The sequence below is a fragment of the Somniosus microcephalus genome, chromosome 28 (assembly GCF_052327205.1).
Source record: "Somniosus microcephalus isolate GS21.2 chromosome 28, FLI_Smic_1.0, whole genome shotgun sequence".
NCBI lineage: Eukaryota > Metazoa > Chordata > Chondrichthyes > Squaliformes > Somniosidae > Somniosus > Somniosus microcephalus.
Window position 1 is genome coordinate 41,009,511 of NC_141014.1, and position 6,692 is coordinate 41,016,202.

A 6,692-nucleotide genomic window follows, 5' to 3' on the forward strand; every position below is an offset into this window, starting at 1 on the left:
GACCCTCGATTCTTAGATTCATAGAAATAGAAACTTACAGCGCAGGAGGAGGCCATTCAGCCCGTCGTGCCTGTGCCAGCTCTTTGAAAGATTGGTCGCGCTCAGTCCCACCCCCCCGCTTTCTGTCGGTAACTCTGTCAGTTCCTCATCCTCCAGAACCCGTCCGACTCCCTCTTAACATTATTGATGGAATCAGCTTCTACCACCTGTTCAGGTCGAGCGTTCCACATCCCCACAAGTGATTGACCCCCAAGTGATCCTCGATTGATCCTCGATTGACCCTCAGTTGTCCACGCTCTTGATCTACGGTCACCCGGTGCGGAGGGGAGCGGGCAGGTTGGAGGACCTCCTCCTGGGACTGCTCCTGGGCCTGGCCAAGAGAGCCATCAATTGGTCCAGGCAGCGGGCGGTTGAGGGGGTCGTTCAGCCAGATTGCCTGCCTCTCTTCCACGGCCATGTTCACGCCCGGGTGGCCCTGGAGATGGAGCATGTGGTGTCCGCCGGCACGCTTGAGTATTTCCGTGACCAGTGGGCGCCGCGGGGACTGGAGTGCGTAATAAATTCGGACAACACGATTTTAATTTGATTCGTTTAAGTTTCATTTGAAGTTTGTTTAATTTACAGTCAAATTTGTTAATGTACCCACCAAAAGAGTACACTAAAAAGATGGACCCTCAGTTGTTGCTCGATTGATCCTCGATTGACCCTCAGTTGACCTCAATTAACCCACGATTCTCCAATTGACCCTCGATTCTCCGATTGACCCTCAGTTGACCCTCGATTGACCCTCGATTCTCCGATTGACCCTCGATTGACCTTCGATTGACCCTTGATTTCCCGATGGATGCAGAAGCAGAAAGCTTCCCCCGTGGTGATTTGTTCGATGCCCAAAGTATGAAAATCCGCACAACGTACCAATTCTCCCGGTGGGCGCCCCGCTTTGTACCTTTTATTTCTCAATGTTTCAGGGGCTTGTGCCGACTTTTAAAGGTGAATGTAAAGCTCTGATGTTGAACGGCCAACACTGTGGAGCGTTAGCCACCAGACTCTCTGGCCGGACCGAATAACCCAGGGTCTGCTGGGCAGCCTGGGAACTAGACAAAACAATCAGTAACATCGCAGTCCAGGGACACGACCACAGTCAGGGTTAGAGTTACACAGCACAGAATGGGGCGGCGAATCGCCCTGGTCACTCCGACTTACCACCTGCTCGTTTCCTTGTGGCCTTTATTTTTGCCACTATTGCTGTTGCCGCCAAAGTTACAGGGCTGCAAATATTTCTGTCGTGTTTGGTAGGAGACGGCGTGGGAACAGCGGGGGACCGCGTGAATCGGTCGAGATGCTCGCTGCCACGCGGACTTCGGCCCTGCGGGGTTTACCCGGCGCCCTAACACTGACTGGCTGAGGAGGGGTCGAGACACAAGCGGGCGCTTTACACACCGGCCTGCCCGGGTGGCCCTGGAGATGGAGCACGCGGTGTCCGCCGGCGCGCTTGAGTATTTCCGCAACCGGTGGGCGCCGCAGGGACTGGAGTGCAAGTCAACCTGGACAATCAAATTCTAATTTAATTTGTTAAGTTTTATTTAAAGTTTTATTAATTTACAGACCAATTGTTTAACCACCCAATCCAAAAGAGTACACACCGGCCTGTTAACGGGCGTCAGCACCTGACGCGGTGATAAGGTCTGCCCGCTGCCCGCCAGTCAGAAGGGACAGACAATGCCCCGCAGACTGAGGTGTCAATGCACTCTCGTATCGCACAGTGTGATCCCTGAGTTTAAATGTTGCACCATGCACAATCCTGCGTACCAACCACAGCCTGACCATCATAGACAGTCGCCCAATATTGGCGCAGTCAAGGTGTTCAAGTGCTACAAGATCGCCAACTCTGATTGGCCGTATTCCCTGACCGCCCACCTCCAACTGCCTCATCCGGTCGAACAGCCTTTTTTAGAAACATAGAAAAATAGGAGCAGGAGTCGGCCATTCGGCCCTTCGAGCCTGCTCCGCCATTCAATATGATCATAGCTGATCCTCTATCTCAATACCATATTCCCGCTCTCTCCCCAGACACCTTGATGCCCTTTGTGTCTAGAAATCTATCTATCTCCTTCTTAAATATATTCAGTGACTTGGCCTCCACAGCCTTCTGTGGTAGCGAATTCCACAGGTTCACCACCCTCTGAGTGAAGAAATTTCTCCTCATCTCAGTCCTAAATGTCCTACCCCGTATTCTGAGACTGTGACCCCTCGTTCTAGACCCCCCAGCCAAGGGAAACATCCGCCCTGCATCCAGTCCGTCTAGCCGTCAGAATCTTATACGTTTCAGTGAGATCCCCTCTCATTCTTCTAAACTCTAGTGAATACAGTTTTTCCCCCCATCTCCAATATTTTTTATAGCTAAAGTCTTTCGAAGAAAAGGAGTAAAAACACACCGGTTTTGTTTAACGCCCCTCTGATTGTTTTCTCCCTGGGGTGTCCTGGCGATGAATCTTCAATTCCTGGAGAGCCCCGGGCCAATCCCGAAGGGCGGGCTGGCGACATCAGAGTGCTATCACCCTGCCAGTTAAAGGAGGCGGTAAGATAATCTGATAGCGGAGGAACGTCCTACAAGCCCGTTAGGTGACTGTCGATTTGCTAATATCACTGGCAGTAGTTTGTAGGCCAGCACTTGTAAATGATACACTACGTGAGTTTCTCGATTTTTCTCTGGGGTACAGTAACAGTGAATGCGGAGCTGTGTCTTGTCAGCATGTGTTGTTGGTCATTGATTGTGACATGATAACTGCGAGGAAACTCACGCCAGCACACTGAGCCCCGCTCCGAGTGTGAGCTTCGCTTTAGTTATCCCTGTTTCTCAATCCCAAGATGCTGAATATTGTTTCTGTGTCAAGGCCTTTTTAAATGATAACTTGTTAATATCTTTTAATACTGTGCAGTGATTTGTGGTGTTTTAATATCGATTCCGTTACATCCTGAACCATTAAATGGGCTAAAGGTCCAACTGCACTGCAATTTGTCATGTTTCTTTCCAAATCCAGATATCGGTCTTGTCCAGCTTTGAAATGTACTTTTCCCCCCTGGGTCCCGTTCCCCTCTTGTGATGTCGAACCCCCTCACTTTGTTATTTTCAGCCTCCGCCTGAGAGAGCAGATGGGGCCTCGGTTTAACGTCTCATCTAAAAGACGGCCCCTCTGACAGTGCGGCGCTCCCTCAGTACTGCCCCTCCGACAGTGCGGCGCTCCCTCAGTACTGCCCCTCCGACAGTGCGGCGCTCCCTCAGTACTGCCCCTCCGACAGTGCGGTGCTCCCTCAGTACTGCCCCTCCGACAGTGCGGCGCTACCTCAGTACTGACCCTCTGACAGTGCGGCGCTCCCTCAGTACTGCCCCTCCGACAGTGCGGCGCTCCCTCAGTACTGCCCCTCCCACAGTGCGGCGCTCCCTCAGTACTGCCCCTCCGACAGTGCGGCGCTCCCTCAGTACTGCCCCTCCGACAGTGCGGCGCTCCCTCAGTACTGCCCCTCCGACAGTGCGGTGCTCACTCAGTACTGCCCCTCCGACAGTGCGGCGCTCCCTCAGTACTGCCCCTCCGACAGTGCAAGCTACATCATTGCCATGTGGTTGAGATTGGTCCACGCGGCATATTTTTATATTCGTTCAAGGGATGTGGGCATCGCTGGCCAGGCCAGCATTTATTGCCCATCCCTAATTAGCCCTCGAGAAGGTGGTGGTGAGCCGCCTTCTTGAACTGCTGCAGTCCGTGTGATGAAGGTGCTCCCACAGTGCTGTTAGGGAGGGAGTTCCAGGATTTTGACCCAGCGACGATGAAGGAACGGCCGATATACTTCCAAGTCAGGATGATGTCTGATTTGGAGGGGAACTTGGAGGTGGTGGTGTTCCCATGCGCCTGCTGCCCTTGTCCTTCTAGATGGTGGAGGTGGTGGGTTTGGGAGGTGCTGCTGAAGAAGCACTAGCCTGTTATTACCACACTTGATTGAATGCTCCTGCCACACAGGAGGTGATAGCGGTTGTAAACATATGCAATTTGCAATTTCTAGTCTTGTAAATTGGAATTAAAATACATCATGTTCACATCTTGACCCCAGAAAGGTCAATTACCTCAAGCCGTAGGCGCTGATTGGTGGAAACCATGACTCCTATTGCGTGTCCACGAGACTTGGATCTTACTGAGCTTCACCGAGACCACAACTCGAAGGAAGTCTCATTCTGGTCAGTGTTGTGTCCACTGCTGGTTATGAGACTCAGGGAAGACATTTAAACCACAAGGTCCAAAGTGTCAACTGTGGCTCAGTGGGTAACACTCTCAGCTCTGAGTCAGAAGGTTGTGGGTTCTTCGAGTCCCACTCCAGAGACTTGAGCACAAAATCTATGCATATAATCACAGTTCAGTACTGAGGGAGCGCTGCACTGTCGGAGGGGCAGTACTGTGGGAGTGCTGCACTGTCGGAGGGGCAGTACTGTGGGAGTGCTGCACTGTTGGAGGGGCAGTACTGAGCGAGTGCCGCACTGTCAGAGGGTCAGTACTGAGGGAGTGCGGCACTGTTGGAGGGTCAGTACTGAGGGAGCGCCGCACTGTCGGAGGGGCAGTACTGAGCGAGCGCCACACTGTCGGAGGGGCAGTACTGAGGGAGCGCCGCACTGTCGGAGGGGCAGTACTGAGGGAGCGCCGCACTGTCCGAGGGGCAGTACTGAGGGAGTGCTGCACTGTCAGAGGGGCAGTACTGAGGGAGCACCGCACTGTCGGAGGGGCAGTACTGAGGGAGCGCCGCACTGTCGGAGGTGCCGTCTTTCAGATGAGATTTTAATCTGAGGCCCTGTCTGCCCTCGCAGGTGGAGGTAAAAGATCCCATGGCACTATTTTGAAGAAGAGCAGGGGAGTTCTCCCCAGTGTCCTGGGCCAATATTTATCCCTCAATCAATATAACAAAAGGTTATCTTGTCATTATCACATTGCTGTTCCTGGGAGCTTGCTGTGTGCAAATTGGCTGCCGCGTTTCCTACATTACAGCAGTGACGACACATCAAAAAGTACTTCATTGGCTGAAAAGCGCTTTGGGACGTCCTGAGGTCATGAAAGGTGCTGTAGAAATGTGAGTCTTTCTGTCTTTAGAAAGAGCAACACAACTGATCTTTACGGACTGATTCTAACTCTGGGCGGGAATTGGAGGTAGTGGGGGGGGCGGTGGGGCGGTAACTGAAGTGGGAACCCTGTGGCAACGGTTCTCGGAATTAACTGGATGCGATGCCCTTCTCCCTGATGGGATTGATGAAGGGGGCGAGCAGTTCCCCCATTTAAATCCTGTCGGCAGTGCCACAGTCACACGGCCGAGGCTGTGGTGTGTTTCTACCCTTCATTGACTGAACAGCTGGAGTCACACACACAACTGGCTAAATATAATCTGATTTATGGACACACTACGTGAGCAAAGCACACAGAGGGGCTGCATCGCAGTGATGGCTTGAAGAATGCAAAGTTTCCGTCTCTCGTTTCAATAATCAAAGGGCCACTTAGCTGCAGACATCATTAGTTTGCCCACACAGGCCTCAGACTAGCGACTCCGCCTGCCTCACTTGGGACATTGAACATCTGCTGCAGCAGAAACTGTCTCCATTTTTCCTCATAGGAGATAGTAATTCATACTGCTGCTTGAATTACAACAGAGCGACCATTAATAATGATTCCTCCAAGTTTTTTGGGCCGTACTTTGTGCCGCCTATTGCTGTGTATTTTTTTTAGGCCATTTCCATTTCGTATCTTTGTCCTTTCAAACGTCGATAAAATGTGAGTGATGCTCTTCTGACAGTGAACGGTTGGCTATCACAGGATGGCTGTAAGTGGGTCCATCCTTGCTGAAGGCGTGTTCTCTGATCAGTTCCCGGAGCCTGCATTCCACGCTCAGTGAAGCACACTATCCATTGCTGCCAAATCCAAAGCTTCCCAGCACCATGCGCCCCATTCACGTAATGCATCATCCCACAGACCCGCACAGCTCCAACAGCACTCGAGAAGCTCGACACCATCCAGGACAAAGCAGCCCGCTTGATTGGCACCCCATCCACTCCCTTAAACATTCACTCCCTCCACCACCAGCGCACCGTGGCTGCAGTGTGTACCATCTACAAGATGCACTGCAGCAACTCGCGAAGGCTTCTTCGGCAGCACCTCCCAAACCCACGACCTCTACCACCTAGAAGGACAAGGGCAGCAGGCGCATGGGAACACCACCACCTCCAAGTTCCCCTCCAAGTCACACACCATCCTGACTTGGAAATATATCGGCCGTTCCTTCATCGTCACTGGGTCAAAATCCTGGAACTCCCTCCCTAACAGCACTGTGGGCGTACCTTCACCACACGGACTGCAGTGGTTCAAGAAGGCAGCTCACCACCACCTTCTCAAGGGGCAACTAGGGATGGGCAATAAATGCTGGGCCTTGCCAGCGACACCCACATCCCATGAACGAATAAAAAAAAGCTCCCCCGCCAATGCTTTTCACATACATGGGTTGTCTGACCTACTATCTTGATGTAATATTCCCTTTTATGTCCCTCAGTCAGCACTTGCAAAGATAATTGCATTGATGAACTCAGCATTCTCCCATGACCTTTGCTGGTGAATCTCATACACTCATGCCAACTCATGCTGCCCTCTTTATTTAATGAGTATCTG